General features: G+C 46.5%; 1 protein-coding gene across 1 annotated transcript in view; it reads right to left on the reverse strand.

Moving 5' to 3' along the window:
• LOC137439422 (uncharacterized) overlaps nt 1–21,776 on the reverse strand; it is a 100,116-nt gene that overhangs the window by 44,163 nt on the left and 34,177 nt on the right. The window lies entirely within an intron of this gene.

Here is a 21,776-nt window from a genome sequence, read left to right on the forward strand (position 1 = left end):
CACAAACAGCGCCGCTCTCTCAGTTGCGCTATTAAATAATAAGTTATCCAAGTTGGCACCCTCACAACTTTATCTTTTCAAGGAAAAACTTTAAAATGCACGCATAAGGGTTATTGAACAGAGTCAAGATTTTGATAAGGAAGAATGCACACAATGGAAAAGTGCCATTTCGGGGATCATCAATGAGAAGTACATCCCGAGTGTAACATTTAACTGTTAAATATATGTTAAAATGTACGTAAACATTATTCAACTAAACTTTGTTAGCATGCCTGTACAAGTTAAACGAACAAAAAGCCACTTCAACCCAAAAACCCAATTCACCAAGAAAGTTTGCAGAAGATTTTCCAAGAGACACGTGCAAACAATTACTCTTCGAAAAGTTCAAACACACATGCAAATCATTGAGGTACAGCAGATCAAATCTTCAACTTTTAAATGTCCAAAATTTAGGGAAGCGCTTGTACATTTACAAAACAGTGAAAATGACAACCTGGTAAGCAGGATTTAAAGATGGGGTTGCAAAATAATGGGAAAAGCGTTCCAAACGAAATAGACAACTCCAAGCAGAATTGTGCTCCTCCATGATGTGCTCGTGAATTTACATATAATGAATATGTTATGCTTTTTCTAAACAAATACTAACAAATAACTAACATTATACTGAACAGTTTTAACCCACTAAGAGTCATCCACACACAAATATACATTATATATATACATTATATATATATATATATATATATATATATATATATATATATATATATATATATATATATATATATATATATATATTGTTGCGGATTTGAGAATCTTGTTGTAAATATCACCCTGAGTAGTGTAATGATTCCTTGTAAATATCTCCGTTTTGTGTGTAAAGGTCAAAGGTCGTCCTCTTAGTTAGTCCATATACATGCACGTAGGCCACCATATACCCTTCTAAATAGTTATTTCCTTATTATGTGTATTAGTTTAGGGCTGTGTTTCTCATTCGTTGACTCTGCATTGCATCAAATTGAAATAAGATAGATCCCCTTTTAAATTCCCTCAAAGCCTCCATTCCCAAAGCCTCCATTCCCAAAGCCTCCATTTCCAACCGCATTGCCAACTGCATTCGCCCTCCATTGAGCACGCGGTCAGTTCGGAGAAGAAAGGCGTGTCTCCACCTCGTCATAGGAAGGAGGAGTGAGCCCTTGCCGATCAACCAACCAAGCACGAGGGGTTTGGCTTGAGAGGGCGGAGAAAGAACGATCGGGCAGGTTCGCGAAGATTCGAGGGTGTGGCCCTATATAACCCGTCACGCGACGCCCCCACCAGAGAAGGGATGAGTTCACCTAAAGGAGTCCACCGCAGCTTTGAACAAACCGCAGCTTTGAACAAACCGCAGCTTTGAACAAACCGCAGCTTTGAACAAACCGCAGTTTTAACCACCGCAGCTTTGAGCGTCGACAGCGGTGACGGCAGTTGCGGCCACGAAGCAACGTCGCCGTGTGGAAACGATTGGGGAGAGTCGGCGGCTGCTCAACTCGAGCCGGGATCACACCCACCACCCGCATCCTTCCCGCCTTGTGATCCCACCTCCTCGTCCGTCCAGCCATCCACCTCCAGCTGAACTTTCCTCCCCTTCCAGCCATTCGTTTCTGCCTTCATTCCCCATTCATGGAAGTCTGTTTGTCGTCTGTTTTGTGTGTCTTGTCCTGGGGTTAAGTAAGACTGAATAGGTAAGTTAATATTGCACTGTGTCTTCTGGTCCTTCCATCCTTCTGTAAATTATTTTCGTATCTTTCCTTCTCCTTGGTTACTTTTGATTGTGTACATAATAGTTAGTAATAAATTATATTTGTTCTTCCTTACCTTCTGGTTTCCTCACATCCGTTCGTCCTTGTCTTTTCCCAATTGAATACCTGTGGCACGATTTGGCCAACGTTTAGAATCGGGTCTAGTTTCTGCTAATGGTTCGTGCCGCGGCTGCTAATCCGCTCAGCAATTAACATCTTGTCCGCGGTCGCAAACGAGGTTGCTCACCTGCCTCTCCGGAGGGAGCTGCGCAACTTCAGGACTCACGTCGGTCAGTCGCACACAAGGGGATTAATCCCCCCTTCTTAAGGGGAAAAAAGGCCGACGTTGAGATCCGTAACAATATATATATATATATATATATATATATACATATATATATATATATATATATATATATATATATATATATATATATATATATATATATATATATATATATATGCTTATTTGCGGCATACGGAGCATTCCAAACTTTTTAAGGTATTTCATGCGTACCCCCCACAAACGTAACAATATACACATATATATTTTTAAAAAAATGTTTTTTTGACATATATACATATATATACAAATATATATTGTTACGGACACGGCTTAAGATGTTATGATGGGCCGAGCGGAATGGCCGCCGTGTTCGCACAGTTTACCCGATTACTCCCAACTCACCCGATTCCACTCGAACGTTGGCCAAGTCGCGCTACGCTAAATTAATGAAGGAAAGGACACAACGACTGGGATAAATGAAACGACACAAGGGGTACAGTTCTCAAGACCTCCGGAGGAGGATATAATTGGTGGTGGAGAAAAGGGGTAGATTACAAGGTATGAGGTAAAGCACAGAAGAGATAGGCACTTAGACACAATCTTATCTATCCCAGACAGACCACAGACAAACGGAACAAGACTGACTTACACAGGGATTGATGGCAGGGAAGGACAGGCAGTCGATAGCACAAGGTGCACCTTGGCTCAGGGGCAGAATCAAACACGGTCCGGTCCAGAGATGCGGGGAGGTATTGCAGCGCTCGGAGGTGGCGTCCTTCTCTGTCCAAGCTGAGGGCGCATCTGACGTCACCTCCCTCTTCCTGCGCATGCTCAGCGGGGAGTGACACGCCCTCGGCTCGTTGACTCCGCCCCAGATGGGATCGGTCCGCCGCTTCTATTGGGTGCGGGGGGTTACCGGGCTCCGCCCTTGACGAGGAGCTGACAGCGAGCCCCTACGTGGTAACCCCGTCGAGCACATGCTCGATGGCGGATCGTTGGAAAGGCTTGGTGCCCTTTCAACACCCCCCTACCAACCAAGCCGGAGTGAGGACGCACACTCCCTGCGCCGACGCCACTGTTGTTGTTGTTGTTGTTGAACCGTGAGGAAGAGCTGCGGGGAGGTATTGGGAGGTCCTAAACTTCCTAACGGTGCCATACAATCACATTCTGGTGCAACGAAGAGTCAGAATTAATGGAAACGAGTCCTTAACTGACATAGACTAAGAATAACTAGCAAGATGTCCTATAGTTGTCTACGTGAGATGCGGTGGACCTGGATGCGACATTTAATGGGGGAAATAGGGGGAGGTCGGGTCTACAGAGTGTTGTTTACAGAAAATGGGACTAGGGAATGGGGGATTGGGGATAGTTGGGAAGTATTGGGGAAATAGGGGAATATTTACAAGCGGATATGGATGGAGGCCAATCTCATATCCGCAACAATATATATATACAGAAATATACAGAAATATACATACATATATATATATATATATATATATATATATATATATATATATATATATATATATATATATATATATATATAGGTCTTCAACTTCAACTATACATATATTACATATACAGTCACGTGAAAAAGTAAGTACACCCCATGTAAAGTTTTGACTTTTTCAACATATTTCAACATACAGCTATTTGATCTTCATTTCAACAATATTGATAGATAAAGGTGATATAATATAACAAATATCATGAAACATTTACATTTTGTAGTCCATTGTATAATTTAAATAAACATAAATGCAAATTTCAAGTGTGGAAAAAGTAAGTACACCCTTGGCTCTAATAGGTGGTATTGCCCCCTTTGGCAGAAACAACCTCAAGTAGGCGTTTCTTATAATTGTCTACCAGTCTCTGACATCGGCTGGGAGAAATTTTTGCCCACTCCTCCATGCAGAATTCTTTCAGCTGTGCGACGTTTGAGGGGTTTCTTGCATGCACAGCTCATTTCAAATCCCCCCACAACATCGCGATGGGATTTAGATCCGGGCTTTGACTTGGCCATTCCTGAACCCTCCATTTCTTTCTTTTCAGCCATTCCTTGGTGGATTTACTGGTATGTTTAGGGTCATTGTCATGTTGCAAGGTCCACCTTCGGTTGAGCTTCAACTTTCCAACAGATGGCCTCACATTATCCTCAAGCACCCTCTGGTACAATGAAGAATTCATAGAGGATTCTATGATGGTGAGCTGCCCAGGCCCTGATGCAGCAAAGCTGCCCCAAACCATAATATTTCCACCACCATGCTTTACAGTTGGTATCAGGTTCTTGTGGTCAAATGCTCTCTTTGGTTTTCGCCAAACATGTCTTCTGGTACTGTGGGCAAATAGCTCTACCTTTGACTCATCTGTCCAGAGCACATTGTTCCAGAAGTGCTTGTCTGTGCCTCGGTGTTCATTGGTAAACTTTAGTCTTGCCCTGATGTTCTTTCTGGACAGCAAAGGTTTCCTCCTGGCACACCTCCCATGTAGATCAAATTTGTGCAGCCTCTTTCTGATGGTAGACTCGTGCACTTTGACATCAACAGTGGCAAGAACTACCTGTAGGTCCCGTGATGACATCCTGGGGTTCTTAGAGACTTCTTTCAGCATCTTGCGGTCTGCTCTCGGGCTGAACTTGCTGGGGTGGCCTGGCCTGAACAAGTTGGCAGTTGTTTGGAATCTTCTCCACTTGTAGATGATCTTCCGGACAGTCGAATGATTGATTTCAAATTGTTTGGAGATCTTTTTAAATCCCTTCCCAGACTCGTAGGCATCTATAACCTTCTTTCTGAAGGCCTCAGAGAGCTCTTTCGATCGAGGCATGGTGACGCCGCACACTTCAACAACAAAGAGCAAACCAAACTAAATGTCTGAGGTTTAAATAAGACAGATTCCTCCAAGATCCTGTCCAACGATGTTCTAATTATTTGCACCTGAGCTGGTGCACCTGATTCTAATTTTAGGTATTTGAAGTAGTGATAAATGTCGGGGTGTACTTACTTTTTCCACATGCGAAATTTGCATTTATGTTTATTTAAATTTAATTATACAAGAGACTACAAAATGTAAATGTTTCATGATATTTGTTATATTATATCACCTTTATCTATCAATATTGTTGAAATGAAGATCAAATAGACATATTGAAATGAAAGTCAAAACTTTAGATGGGGTGTACTTACTTTTTCACGTGACTGTATATATATACATATATATATACATATATATATATATATATTAGTGCTGGACACATTCGAAAATTTGACTGTAACCAATAAAATAAAATAAAAATCTGCCTATTCCGATTATAAAGTGATAAATAAAGGTTTTGACCCAAGAAATCCGTAATCCCAGCAGTTCCGCCTCCTCAGTCAGTGCCTGGAGGGACCCATAAGAATATCCAGCATCTCCGCAAAGATGACTGCATCATCTCCAAAATCAAGGTCCGAGATATTGACACTCCCAAACGATGCACCGCAGCCTGGCCTCTCTGACATCCTCCCCAAAATCCAGTCCATGCAAGCGCTGAAGAGTGTACACACTTTTGCTGAACTCCAGTAACAATTGGAAATAAGTCAGAGATGGAGCAACCACACCTCACAGCACTCTCAGTACCAGAGTATCTATCTATAATTCCAGTAATCTCTGTGTGTTTGTTTGTACGTTTGTACGTTTGTACGTTTGTTTGTTTGTCTGTGACCGCTGTTTCTCGACAACTACCGGTCCGATATACTTGAAACTTGCCAGGTATATTGCTGGGGACCCGAGGATGTGCCTTTTCAAGGTTTGAAATTAATCGGACAAGTACTTACCGAGCTATGGCGATTTAGCCGTTCGCCGTTCGCTTTGGCGTTGCGAATGGACCAAACCATTCATGTAAATAGAGGGGGGGGGGGGGGTTCTGTGGTCGTTCGCTTTGGCTTTGCGAATGGACCAAACCATTCATGTAAATAGAGGGGGGGGGTTCTGTGGTCGTTCGCTTTGGCTTTGCGAATGGACCAAACCATTCATGTAAATAGAGGGGGGGGGGGGGGTTCTGTGGTCGTTGCGAATGGACCAAACCATTCACATCGAATCATCGAATCACATCGAATGGACCAAACCGTTCGCTTTGGACCAAACCATTGCATGTAAATAGAGGGGGGGGGGTTCTGTGGTCGTTGCGAATGGACCAAACCATTCATGTAAATAGAGGGGGGGGGGGGTTCTGTGGTCGTTACTGCCACGTGGTTTCAAAGTTTTTTTTTGTTGTTGTTGTTTGCACGCATGTTTTTTTGCACCCACGTACGGGCACGCCCTAGGATGTTTACACACACACACCCACCCCTACACAAATTTTTTTTTTTTTTTTTTTTTTGGCAAGGAACGGGCACCCACGTACGGGCACGTCCTAGCTTATATATAGTACGGGCATGCCCTAGTATATATAATTCAGAGTATGGAGCCCTGGGCATCGATTAATGGGAGATTCCAAGAAAATGACTACTAAATAAAAAAAAATAGAAAGTCACCAGAGCACGAACCAAAACTCACTTGCAGGCACCATGACTGTCCGTGGAATCGGCGCGGTTGATAAAATGTAACCTGTTTCTCTTCACAGAAAAATATCCCTCAAATTCATGTTGTTTTTTTCTTTTCGTGACTGTTCCGCAAAATCGCATTTTCTCCCCCTATTCGCGACCATGTTTCACGAATTCGCGGTTTTTCAGGGGCCCCAAAAAAATTTCACGAGCCGCTGGCTTGACACTTTTATAAAACCCATCTTTCACCAGCCATGCATAAAGCAGCTCGACATACGTACGTAAAAAAAACCAAAAAAAATATACGAGCCGTGAGCATGCCCTGCTCCTGTGTTTCACGTTTTCATGGCTTTTGAGGGATATCCCGTCATTAACACTGTGAACAGCTTCACGTGATGTCCTGCCGCTGTTCACAGGTAAACAACGTTTCGCGGGATACCCCACCAGCAACATAACACGTCATCTCTGCGAGTTACTGTACAGAACGAAAACACTCCACAGCATCAATTAGTGCAATTACCTGTATCCCTTTTCCCCATTGAAACAACGGCACGGCATTCATTCGCGGATTTTCATCGACATTCGTGGGTTTTGTCTCGCAATTTTTAGGACTTTCATCAACCTTCACGGATTATAATCGACATTCTCTGGATTTGCCTCACCATTTGGGGATTTTGCCTTGTCATTTGCAGTTTATTCCTCTCCATTCATGGATTTTCGTGACTCGGACCAATGCCCCCTTTTTCCATTGAAACAATGCCCCACTATTCGCGGGTTTCCAGGAACGTATCCCCCGCGAATAGCGGGGTCCGACGGTGTGTGTGTGTATATATATATTATTACGGTTTTTAGAACCTTCATTTTATCAAATTTAGTATTAAAATCCCTAATAACCCCCCTTTGTACATTTCCCCCTTTATTGGCTGTTAATTGGAATGAGTGCACCTTCGCTAGTCCATCGCACACACGTAGGCCACCATAGAACCTCTATAGTTATTTCTTTATTATGTGTATCAGTTAAGGCTGTGTTTTCCACTAGTTGACCTTGCGCTGCACCAAATCAAATAAGATAGATCCCCTTTCAATTGCCCAAAACCTCCATTGCCAACTGTATTGCCAACTGCATTCGCCCTCCATTACGCACGCAATCAACTCGGGGAAGAAGGGTGTGGCCCCACCTCGTCATCAGGAGGAGGAGTGAGCCAGCCCCGATCAACCAACCAAGAATGAGGGGTTGGGCCTGAGAGGACGGAGAGAGAACGATCGAGGAGGTTCGTGAAAGTTCCATGGGCGTGGATATATAACGCGTCGCGCAAAGCCCCCACCTCAGTTGAGGAGGAGTTGAGTTGAGCTGGAGGTTTGAAGGTTTGAGGAGTGGAGGAGTCCTGTGGAGAGGTGAGCTGAGTTCTAAGGGAGGTGCGCTGAACCAAGTCAGGCTTGCGGTTCTGCTGAGAGAGACGACGCTGTTCAACCAGGCCCTGCGCGCGCAGCTTTGACGCGCTGCTACGCGTGAACCAGATTGCGGTGGAGTCGGTGGCCGCTCACTTCCAGCCCCGACGTCCCGTGCGGCATCAAGCTCCAGCCCTGCGTCCAGCTGAACCTTTCTCTCCTTCCAGCCATTCGTTCCTGCCTTCAAGTTCCCCATTCGTGTGAGTCTGCTCGTCGTCTGTCCTCTGTGTTGTCTGGGGTATAAGTTAAGCTTGTTTTAAGGATTTGCTCTGTGACCTGCTCCTTCCATTTCTTGTATAAATGCCCTTCTTTCATTTCCTCTTACAGACAGAAATAAACCTGTGTTCTTTCCTTACTTTGGTTTCTTCTTTCTCATCCGATCGTCTTTGTGATTTCCCCCATTGAGTACCTGTGGCACGATTTCGGCCAACGCTTATGAATCGGGTTAGTCATTGATAAACGGCTCGCGCTGCAGTTCGCTTGGCTCGGCGCAATTAGTCAATTACGCTGCGGCACAAGCGGAAGCATTTCCTAGCTGACGGCCGGTGGTAATACTTAGGTATTAAGACTAATTGGGCTTACGACCCTACGTACCATCGGCCATCAGTGACGTCATACTTCCAGGACTGGGGGAATCAGCCAGTGTGAAAGACAAGGGGATTGACCCCCCCTTGGTAAGGGGAGCGCCGACCCCAGAACCGTAACAATTTATATATATATATATATTGTAACAATTATATGTATACATATATACATACATATACATAATATATATACATATACATATACATACATATATATATACATATATATATATGCATGCATACATATATATATATATATATATATATATATATATATATATATATATATATATATATAAATAATCTATATATATAATCTATATATATTGTTACAGATTCGTCACTTCCGTTGTTGTGGTTTTCATCCACTGTAAACATTTTTGATTCCATGTACTATTATTGTTATCGTTTGAGGGAAATAGAGATTACTATTTTCAAAAGGTAAACAAGTTAATGTTTTAAATGAAACCGGAACCGGACGACGACGAAGAGGAAGAGGACGAAGAGAAGGCGGATCGAGTGAGTCGGACAAGAAGCCGAGCTGCTTCGAGGTCTGGAGCGAAAGATTGGCGAACGAGGGTCACGAGTGACGTTTGGGTTTCCCGGGAAAGGGATTCCTGCGACAGAGTTGTCATCGCTGTGACAGATAAACCTGCGTGACAGGTTTTGCGGTTGATTCCGGAGAGAATCATCAGAGTGCCGTTACGCCACGAGAACGGGCCGTCGGCAATTTTTACATCGCGCAGGATTTGTGCATTGCTCAAGGTTTTTCACTTCGCTTCAACCATTTTCCCCGCTTTCAGACGTTAATCTGGTGTGCGTGTGTAACGTGGCTTTTGAGTGGGAAATCTGCGATTCGCTGGTTTGGAGCCGTGGAACATCCATACCCGAAGGTGTGATTTCCCAGTCACCTTGAAGGCATCTTTGCGCAGCTTAGGCAGCGGGACTGTGACTGTCATCCGAATGGGATTCTGGTCTCGGTTGGACATCGTTCTGACGATCACTGGAGCGGATCGACTTTGGCTTGATGCCGGAATAGAGACATTGGGGAATGTTCTTCTTTTCGCTCACTTGGAGCACAGTGAGTTATATTGTACGAACCTGATGGTACCATCATAGGAAATATATATTGGTTGTACAATGGATTACTATTGTTGTTGCACTGTTATTCTTATGTGATCTTAATACAATACTTGTTTGTTGGTAACAATTGGTGTGGTTTCACCATTGATCTTTGACATACAGAATAACACATCTTTCTGCCGTGACTCCTCTCGGGCTCGGAGGTACACCGTGACCGGGGTTTGGGGAGGAGCACATAACAGAAATTGGAGGCTCGTCCGGGATTAAATTCCCTAACATTCGTCCGGGATAGAATTCCCTAACATTCCCCAAATTCCCAAATTTGGAATTTTTCTAACATTCCCAAATTTTTCAAAAAAATATTTGAAATTTTTTGTGTGAAGGTTAACAGGTGTTAACTGATAGTCACCATGGTGTTTGACGCAGAAAGGTTTGCGGCGTCCCCTAATGAGGCACAGTTCCAAGCGTTAAAAAGATCGGAACTCTTGATATTGGCCAAATATTTTAACTTGGAGGTCCGAGTTAATACGAAGAAAGCAGAGATGCAGACATTGGTGGTAGAATCTCTGGTGGGACAAGGAACATGGAAAGAGGTAGCCTTGGATTGGTTACCCGAGGAAAAAGAAAATGTGGAGCTCCGGAAAATGGAGATGCAACTGCAGAGCCAGGAAAGGTTAAAAGCAGAGGAAAGGAGAGCTGAAAAAGAACTCGAGGAGAGAAGAGCAGAAGAAAGGAGAGCTGAAGAAGAAAGAAGAGCAGAGGAAAGAGCAGAGGAAAGGAGAGCCGAAAGGGAGTTAAACGAACATGACATGGAGTATCAGAAGGAACTTCAACTAAAGGAGCTGGAATTAATGGGAGAACGGAGAGAAGTAGTATCCATGCCGGCTAGTTCGACAACTATTCAGAACACTTGGGATGTTGGTAGGCATGTGAGGCTGGTTGCACCCTTCAATGAAAAGGAGGTAGCCAAGTTTTTTTTACACTTTGAGAAAGTGGCTCAAATGTTAAAATGGCCTGTGGAGTCCTGGACTATGTTAGTGCAAAGTGTTCTGGTGGGTAAAGCTCAAGATATCTATTCGGCTTTACCGATTGACCAATGTGCAGGTTATGAGATAGTGAAGAAAACCATTCTCAAAGCCTATGAATTGGTCCCTGAAGCTTACCGGCAAAAATTCAGGAATGCCAGGAAGAGGGAGAGTGAGACCCATGTGGAGTTTGCCAGAATGAAGGAAACCATGTTTGATCGGTGGTGTGACTCGAAGGGGATTGGGAAAGACTTCAACCTGTTGCGACAATTGATCTTGGTGGAGGAATTCAAACTGTGTCCACGTGGACATTAAAGTACATCTGGATGAAAAGAAAGTACCAGAGTTGTATGAGGCAGCATCCGTGGCAGATGACCATGCCTTGACGCACAGTATGGGGTTCCACAAACTTAACTTCCCACCTAGAGTTAGCCAGGGGAGTTATGGTAAATCAGGGGCGGAGAACAAATATTCATGCAGGCGGCCTAGAGATGACTATGGGGACAAATCTGATACCGCGACTTTTAGAGATCAGAAGACTACAGTTCCAAGACGGACTTATCTTCCGGGGGGCCCGAGGCAGACCACGAGTTTTTCCTCCGGGCCTACTTGCGCTTTTTGCAAGAAACCTGGGCATTTGATGTCCCAATGTTACGCCCTGAAAAGGAAAAATCAGGAGCGGAGTCAGACTAGTACAACTCCGAATGCATTGGCAAATGCGAGAAATCGTCCTTGGAGGACAGTGCCTTGTGAAGGTTCCCATGCCAAAGTTACGGCATCACAGAACGACCTTGTTCAAGAGGGTTACAAACCTTTTATTTCAGAGGGGTTTGTGTCACTGGATGGAGACTTAACGAACCAGAGACCTGTTAGGGTATTGAGGGACACAGGAGCACATCAATCTTTGATGCTTGAAGGCATTTTGCCATTGTCAGAGAAGACGGCAACTGGTGTTGGTGTTCTTTTACAGGGGGTTGGTGGCTATGTTAAAGCTCCACTTCATGTCATCCATTTGAAGTCTGATTTGGTGTCAGGACCGGTCACCGTAGGTTTACAAGCCACTCTACCTGTAAAGGGAATCTCTTTTGTTATCGGGAATGATTTGGCCGGTGGTCGAGTTTCTGGTAACCCAATGTTGGTTGAAAAGCCTAGTATGGAAAATAACACCACCCAGTTAGAGCAGGAGATTCCGGGTATCTTTCCATCCTGTGCAGTGACTCGTGCTATGGGTAGGAAGCGCTCTGAAGAGAAGAGGAAGGTACTGACGTCACGCTTTGCACAGTCACTTCTTGTTGAGTACCCTGAAACTAAGTGTCAGCACACACAAGTCATGGATGGAGGTAATGTTGGCAAGCTCTTTGTCGGTGGACTGAACTTTGACACAAGTGAAGATGTTCTGGACTCTATCTTTGGCAAATATGGACCACTCTTGGAAGTGCTGCTGATAAAAGACAGGGAGACGCAAAAGTCGAGAGGGTTTGGCTTAGTCACGTTTGAAAACACAAAGGACGCCAAAGAGGCAGAACAGGATTTGAATGGCAAGGATTTGGATGGTCGGACCATAACAGTAGAGAAGGCAGGCCATGGGCGTCGAGGGGGCTACAGAGGAGGAAAACGTGGAGGTAGTTTCAGGGGTGGCTATGGCTCCCGGGGTGGGAGTAGTAGTTTTGGTGGTGGCCGCAGTCGTGATTACTACGGAGGTTCCCAGCAGCAGCAGCGCAGTTTTGGCAACTCTCGACGGGATGACTATTACGGTGGTAGCCGAGATGGGGACCGCTACTCACGTGACTACAGCAACCGACTCTACAACTGTGATTATGATTTTTATGATCAAGAGAAGTCAGGAGCAGTCGAGCCAAGATTCCTACACGGATTAACCCGTGAACTCCACATTCCTAAATGCGTCCATGCAGTGAATACTTCCAGGCCTCACCACCCAACCACCATGAAACCTGGCTCTCAGCTCCGCCTCCTTCAGAAAGTGCTATAGATTTGCTTTGCTTTGGATTTTTGATCACAACCCTTAACCTTCATTCAAAAAATGAAAAATAAAAACCAGAGGTTGATGAGATGGAGTTCGGCTTTGCAGGAGTTCAACTTGGAAATTGAGCATGTAAAGGGCAGAGACAATGTCGTTGCCGAAGCTTTATCCAGAGTGAACTAACTTTAGAAATTCCTGTACGTGGTTTGGAAGTTTTGTTGCTTTATTTTGGGGAATATTAATTATTGTTGCTCACGTGAATTGATAATTTAGGTGTGAATTTTACTTTTGTTTGTTAAGAGTTTTTGCCTGCAAAGAAAGTTTTCACTATGTTCAAACTTTATTTCTTGAGGGGGGAGGGGGGGGGGGGGGGGAAGTGTTACGGATTCGTCACTTCCGTTGTTGTGGTTTTCATCCACTGTAAACATTTTTGATTCCATGTACTATTATTGTTGTCGTTTGAGGGAAATAGAGATTACTATTTTCAAAAGGTAAAAAAGTTAATGTTTTAAATGAAACCGGAACCGGATGACGACGAAGAGGAAGAGGAAGAAGAGAAGGTGGAGCGAGTGAGTCGGACAAGAAGCCGAGCTGCTTCGAGGTCTGGAGCGAACGATTGGCGAACGAGGGTCACGAGGGAACTTTGGGTTTCCCGGGAAAGGGATTCCTGCGACAGAGTTGTCATCGCTGTGACAGATAAACCTGCCTGACAGGTTTTGCGGTCGATTCCGGAGAGAATCAGAGTGCCGTTACGCCACGAGAACGGGCCGTCGGCCATTTTTACCTCACGCAGGATTTGCGCATCGCTCAAGGTTTTTCACTTCGCTTCAACCATTTTCACCGCATTCAGACGTTAATCTGGTGTGCGTGTATAACGTGGCTTTTGAGTGGGAAATCTGCGGTTCGCCGATTTGGGGCCGTGGAACGTCCATACCCGAGGGTGTGATTTCCCAGTCGCCTTGAGGGCACCTTTGCGCAGCTTTGGCAGCGGGACTGTGACTGTCATCCGAACGGGATTCTGGTCTCGGTTGGACATCATTCTGACGATCACTGGAGCGGATCGACTTTGGCTTGATGCCGGAATAGAGACATTGGGGAATGTTCTTCTTTTCGCTCACTTGGAGCACAGTGAGTTATATTGTACGAACCTGATGGTACCATTATAGGAAATATATATTGGTTGTACAATTGATTACTATTGTTGTTGCACTGTTATTCTTGTGTGATCTCAATACAATACTTGTTTGTTGGTAACAATTGGTGTGGTTTCACCATTGATCTTTGACATACAGAATAACACATCTTTCTGCCGTGACTCTTCTTGGGGCTCGGAGGTACACCGTGGCCGGGGTTTGGGGAGGAGCACGTAACAATATATATATATATATATATATGTATATATATATATATATATATACACATACACCGTCGCACCCCGCTATTCGCAGGGGATACGTTCCTGGAAAACCCGGAATATATATATATATATATATATATATATATATATATATATATATATATATATATATATATATATATATAATATTATATTATATATATATATAAACACACCAATTGTTACCAACAAACAAATATATATATATCATATATATCGATCATATATATATATATTGTGAAGGTGATTTATTGGCATGACTTTCCAGCCAAAGAAAGCTGCATAAAGCAATCAAGAAAAGCTACACAAGGCAACCCCTTTGCTGTGTCAAACCCTACCTGGGTTCCTCCACAGATACAGACATACACAAGTAGCACATACATGAGAATCCCAATGTTACACACCCCATCTGCTGCTAGACCAGTTTCATCACTTACTGGTGAGCCATCAGAGAAAGCGTAGACAGAAACGTGCACCACCGAGGCTCCCAAGAATGTACCACGTGCAATGCCAATATCTGTTAACATACAAAAAACAAGACCAAATCACGTCTCTCATCCATTAATTAAAGGGAAACCAATCAGCTCTCACCAAATGAATTACCTCGGGTGGCTAGGATTTCCATAAATTAACCTCCATGCTCTTCCAGCCAAAGAAGGCTACGTAAAGCTATGAGGAAAAGCTACACAAGGTTAGCCGTTTGCAGTTTCAAACCCTACCCAATACTACACACACACACCTCCCATCATGAGACTGAGGAACGTGCAAAAACATGTCAATAAGTAAAGAGAGACACCATACTGTTCGCATAAATGAGACCGAGGAGAAACGTGCAAAGAGATGTCATGAGAATAAAGACAAACAGAATGATTGACAACACAAGACAGAGGAGAAACCGACCGCAAAGACGGAACTGCCCAACATTGCCGTGGTGCACTTCCGGGTTACGAAAGGATTTATTGCAACAAAATGGGGCAGGGAATAAGAAGAGAAGAGCACTGCCACAGATACAGACTGTTACAAATGAACAATAAATTAAATACTCCAGCGCACCCTCTGAACAGATAACTGTTTAAGTCTTTCACTCATACTCATGTGTATATGTCCCCGTTTGGCCCATCCACGTGGGGTCCTACATGTCTCCCAAGCCACGCTAGTCAAGCACCAGCACCCATACCACGAGACGTACGTAACATGAACCACCACACACCACAAAACCACGCAGGACCGGCCAGGAACCACAGTGCAACCGGCAGGAAACATGGATAGCTCACTGAGCAGCACCACCAAGAGGACATGCATGCAGACAAGCAAGCAGGAACTATATAGAAGAAGAGCGCCACACACACTGAGCCAGTGTGCGGACTTACATTGAGTCCCGCAGGATGCATAGGACTAGAGGCAGAATGTGCCCATTGGCCGACGCAGCCATAAGGCCATGATTGATGGCCTGCTCTGATTGGTGGGCAAGCCAATGTTTTCCACGTCATGGGTTTTTAAGTGCCTGGTGTAGATGGGCCCTTCACAAAATCTAAACTGAATCTGGTAGCGTTAGAGTGACATGATAACACTCATGTGAATGAATGAATGAATGAATGAATGATCGTTTATAGGCCATTTTCCCCGCTGGAGAGGGGGTTAGCCTTGCGGGCCCCATGACAATCATGGTTCCCTGTTTGAGGCAATGTTTTTATGGCCGGATGCCCTTCCTGACACCAACCCTTGGTCACGCTCTTACGATGCGCAGGGATACGGTGTACCTATTCTAAATCGGGGTACACACCGGGATCATTCATCCCAGCAAGCTGGTACTCGAATTTGCCGACCTCGGAAGGATGACAGGCTGAGTCAACCCCCCTGGCGTTAATTCAGCGATCGACCGGGATTCGAACCCAGGATCCTAGGATCCCAAGCCGGCACCCTAACCGCTAAGCCAACACCAGGCTTACACAGATTAAAATATAACTCTTCTAACCAATTAAATAACCCATTTATAAACCTTTCAGGTCATTTTTTCAATATATTGTTACAGACGTGGCTTGGATGTTATTCACCGAGCGGTTTTGGGATGACCACGTCTGCACAAGATTATACTCGATATTATACCCGAACGTTGACTAGTCGCGCGATGCTAGGTCAATGAAGGAACAGACACACGGCTGGGATTAAAATGACGACACCAGGGATACGGTTCTCAAGACCTCCGGAGGAGATTATATTCGTGCGGAAGGTCAGATTACAGGGACGAGAGGTACAGCACAGAAAGACAAGCACTAAGACACAATCTTATATTATTCCCAACAGACGACAGATAAACGGGACAAAAGGCTGACTCACACGGGGTTTGATGGCTAGGAAAGCGGGTATCGATGGCTCAAGGTGCACTCTTGGCTCAAGGACAGGGTCGACCCGGTCCGGTCTAGAGATGCGGGGAGGTCGCAGCGCTCGGATGGCGTCTTGTCTGCTCAAGCTGGGGGCGCATCTGACGTCACGTCCGCTACGTGGCCGCGTATATCCGGCGGGGAGTGACACGCCCTCGGCTCGTTAGCTCCGCCTCGTGGAATCGGCACGTTGCTTCTCATTGGGTGCGTGCTGGGGGTTTACCAGGCTCCGCCCTTGACGAGGAGCTGACAGCCAGCCCCTTTGTGGTAACCCCGTGGAGCGCATGGTCTGGAGCGCATTGTCTGGAGCGCATTGTCAATGGCGGCTAACCGAGCCGGTGTCAGGACGCACACTCCCCCCCGCGCAGCGCCGTGCCCCTCTGTTGTTGTTGTTGTTGTTTGGAGAAGAAGATGGGAGGAGGTATGGGAAAGGTCCTAAACTCACTACTGGTGCCATATAATCACATTCTGGTGCAACGAAGAGTCATAATTAATGGAAACGAGTCCTTAACTGACATAGACTAAGAATAACTAGCAAGATGTCCGAAAGTTGTCTACGTGTGGTGCGGTGGACCTGGGCACGACATTTAATGGGGGAAAAAGGGGAAGGTCGGCTCTACTGATTGTTGTTTACAGACAATGGGACTAGGGAATGGGGGATTGGGGATAGTTGGGGAGTATTGGGGAAATAGGGGAATATTTACAAGCGGATATGGAGGCCAAATTCCATATTCGCAACATTGCACCCTTCTCTACCCTCGGGGCGTCCCGACCCGATAAATTTTTACCTACTTTAGTGTGGCACGCAATGTAGTTCCCTCTACTATTAACTCTACCCTGAGTGCGACAGTTTTACAGATATTCACAAATGAGTAAATATGTCCCCCTGCGACGTTGCACCCTTCTCCTCACAGAAACACACCCACAGGATAACCGAATCCGGAAAGAATCCTCAAACTAAACATACAGCCGGTAGGGAGCATTATTTACACAAGACTACGCTGATATTTACACTACGATCCAGGACCTGTTTTTGGAGGAACACATGCAGATGTTATGCATAGAGAGAGCACGCATGCTAGCATCGATACACCAACCCACGAGTGCTCTGTGGCCGACGGCCTTTAATAATGTGCAGAGCACCCCTTCCAAGCATCAAGCACCACCCCATTACACAGTGAGCACCATCCGGTGCACCAATAAAGTGTCTACAAATCACCGGTGGTGTCGCAGCCGGCCGATGTTCTGCCGCTGGTCTTGCCTTCATGTGGTGCACTTGGCCTTCTTACTTCTTTTAAACAAATAAAGAAAGGCGCCAACCGCGTCCATTTCCTTATTGCGGCCGTCAGGGGGCCAACTATTAGTGGTTCACCTGTTTGGCATAGGTGCCACGTTGACCCATAGGTCCTTCCACGGGTGGTGCTTGGCCGCAAAAGAGCTGCGGTCCATTGTGGGTGGCCACAAACATTGCGGTCCATATGGTGTATCGATCCAAGCAGCAAGCAGCGAAAGTGCAGGCCCACAACTGCGTAGCCAGCACCTCTCTCTCCTCTCTCTCTACCCCAAAGCCAGATCCTCGGAGGTGGGAGACAAAAGAAGCAGACAAGTGAGTAAGGTGGTAAGGGCGCAAAAGTGCACGCAATGCAAGGTAATGCACACTGGGGGCACATGGGAACCAGGTGAGACAGGTACGTTCCTACCGTACGCTCCCCCCCCCCCCCACCAGGTAACCTACATGGCCCCTCCCTTACCCCTTACTGTATCCACAAAACACAACACTACCCATAAACATCTACTTTACAAATCCACAAACGTCCCTACTGTCTTCCCCGTTCCTCCCATAAACCAAATTCGTCTTCTCTCCCTCCTAACCAATCAAATTTGCCATTTTCAACTCTCATCAAAATTTGCCATTTTCAACTCAACATCAAAATTTGCTATCACCAATTCATCATCAGTCCCTCCTAAGGAGGGAAAGATGGAATCACCCCAATGTCTCATCCACGTCGTGATGCGTCTCACCAATCCACACAGCAATTCTCATTTCTGCACACAGAACAAAGAAAACACAGGTGTGGAGTCATCATCATCACCACAGGTAAGTGGCTGCGTATGGTGCGACAGGTTCATCAATCCTAACTATTTCCTAAGTGACTTTAACAACTTTACACTACCCGGGGTCTTTCTCCGGCCAAACCATTGGCCCTCTTACACTATGGGTTCTAAAAACCAATTCCCATTGGCCAAACTGTGGTGCTCTTCAATTTGGGGTCTCACTCCCCCGATTCATCTCCCGGTGCCCTCGTACAATTTCTGGGCTGCGACGTGTACCTCTCCCAGCGGGTCTACCCACCTGCACACCTCCACCACTGCAGTTGCCTCCGAGCTTACCTGCTCCTTACCCTAACCTAACTACCAGGGGAAGGCCCTCTGGCACTCTCCCCACTCGGTGCCCTCTCTGGCACTGGGCTACCCGGGTCCATCCTCCGGATCCTCGGGCCCCATCCACAACTCTACCGGCTCCCAGAGCCCACCTGCGGCCTCACCTGGCCGACATCCTCACAGTGGTGGAGTGCCCAACCAACTACACACACTAACAGGCTACACGCCCAGCCATTTCCACAACACTAATGCACCCATTCACAACACCATTCTGCAACCGCACCACAAATGCCAATATCCAACCACAATTTACCTATACCCTCTACCTAACACTTACACTACCCGCCCCGGGTACTCGTGAAAGGGGTCCACTCTTCCCCCATCCACACCTTCGCACCATGCACACCACTCCGTACCACTTACTCCAACTCTCTCCACACACCTGTGCTCTCACACCTGGTGCCACCTGCACCCTTCTCTCCCCAAGCGCATTCGCGCTGATCCACAACACTCACTACTCACACACTGCTCCACACACCTGTCCAGTTGCCCACCTGGGCAATCACACCTGTCTAGTTGCACACCTGTGCAATCACACCTGTTCCATCCTCACACACACAGCATCATCTCAGCTAACTACTCCCCTCTGAAACTTGCGCTTCCCAGTCGTCCCTTTAAACTATTGCGCTCCCTCGTCATTATCATCCACACTAATCTACCTGCGTCCCCACTACAGGTATCAGTCACTAACTAAACTTAACGTCACCTAATGTCTTCTTCTAGGGCCCTACACACATATAACCTAACCCACCCGGGCTCGTTTTCACTGCCATACACCCCATAAACTATTGCTCCTTTGCCCCCACCATGGGAAGGGTGGCAGGGATGCCAGCCTTACCCACTGGGCCCATCGCTCACTACCAATTTTGCACATCAAATTTCAACAAATTAAAAATTTGCCAATCACTGCCCATCATCTGCCAATCACTACTGCCAATCCCTTGCCAATCATCAAATTTTGTTTTTCTCTAATTTTGGGTCCAAAACACTAACCTCATCACCCAGTCTACTCACTAATACCTCTCGGTGCGCCAATCCCTGTCCAAAGCCCGGCTTCGTGAAGCCAAGCAATGGATGCTGGTTGTTTTGTGCCAGCGGCTGGATGCGTCCGGCACTCGGTGCAGGGACGGGGGCTTACCCGGGCCGAGATCCCACGCATCACCTCGGCGTGGAGCCATCCAATGTCCCGATCTCGACCTGCCGGCACGTCTCACCAAAAAGTGGTCGCCATGACGACCCTTTCTATCGGGCTGCCAGCTCCGCCTAGTGGAGCACGGACGCGGCCGTTCAAAGCGAGGCCCAGCACGCACCGAGGGCCCGCTTCGGCTAAAAGTCGCTCTAACCTCTAACCCGTTTAACGTCGATGCTTCACCTGGACGCTTACACCCCGCAGCCCGTTCCTTGCTCACACATCCAGCCGTCTCCATGCTCCTCGTCGTACCTTTCCTTACACACCCAGGTACTCTCATTCCACTCACAGACTTGGTCACACACCTGACCACCGAACACCTTGGCACACATTCGTTGGTCGCACACCTCACTAACACACCTCTTCGCGCCCCCTCCTCTGTGACAATCACAGGTGTGCTCTCATTCGCACACCCAACCACGTGCCTCACCACCAACTCCAGCGTGCATTCCCACTCACGCTCTACCATTCCAGGTGTGCATCCTTCCATCCCAGGTGTACATCCTCGCTCACCTGTCACAACCAACTCACTCTCCTTGTCACTCTCACTACTCTCACCCTTACTCTTGACAGCGCACTCTTTCCTCATGCACCTGTCCGTCACACACCTTTCTCGCGCACACTCTCCCGTTACACCCTCTGTAACACTCACCACAGGTGTGCATTCTTCCTTGCCTTTGACAGCGCACTCTTTCCCCATGCACCTGTCCGTCACACACCTTTCTCGCGCACACTCTTGCGCACACTCTCCCGTCACACCCTTCACCAACGGCCTCTCACGAACACCCGGGTTCATCTCGACCCCCAAGCTTCTTAAATCCCCTGGCGCATCATACGCACGACCATATTGGTCACCACTTACACCGGGTCCTCTTCCTCTTCGCTTCTCCTCCATCACCTGCGAATCCCTCATCCGGTTAATGAGCACATCATCACGATCCAAACACAGACTTTGGACCAATTCTTTTATCTCCTCTTTTATCTCTTTGTTATCCTCTCTCCGTCGCTTCTTAATTTCGCTCACCCCTTCTTCCACTTCTTCTAATTTCTGCTTCACCTCTTTTATGTCCCGGTACGTCTCCTCAAGCTCATCCTCTAAGGCTACCTTGACCGTTTCCATGTGCGTCCTCACCTGCCGGTCCGTCGTCTCCATTACCTCTATCACCTCGTCCAACCTCGTTGTCAGTCCCTCACGTACCATCTGACATTCCCTCTTCGTCGCTATCAAGTCATCTTTTAGTTCTTTCTGTGTCGCCTTTAACCCTCCTAATACCGCAGTGTTCCTTTGAACCTGCTCCGTTAGTCCTTTTTGGCCCTCCGTCAGCTGTTCCACCTCCTGCGTCAGGTCCTCTATGCCCCCTTGTAACTTTACAGTCCCCTTTCTCACCTCCTTCTCCATGTGCTCCTTACAGTGCCTCACCTCCTCGCGCACTCCTCCGACCTCCTCACTCACACCTCCTCTGATCTCCTCTCCCATCACTTGCATCTCCTGCCCAGATGCCACCCTCATCTGCTCCATTTCCTCCCTGTGAGCATCCAGTTTGGTTTCTACCCCCATTCTGACCCCCTCTATCTGCTGCCCCATTTGGTTAACTTCCCTTTCCGCTGGGTCCCTCATGTCCCTCAATTTGCCTTCCATGGTGTTTTCTAACCCCT

Source organism: Myxine glutinosa, chromosome 14 (assembly GCF_964187855.1).
Source record: "Myxine glutinosa chromosome 14, kmMyxGlut1.1, whole genome shotgun sequence".
NCBI lineage: Eukaryota > Metazoa > Chordata > Myxini > Myxiniformes > Myxinidae > Myxine > Myxine glutinosa.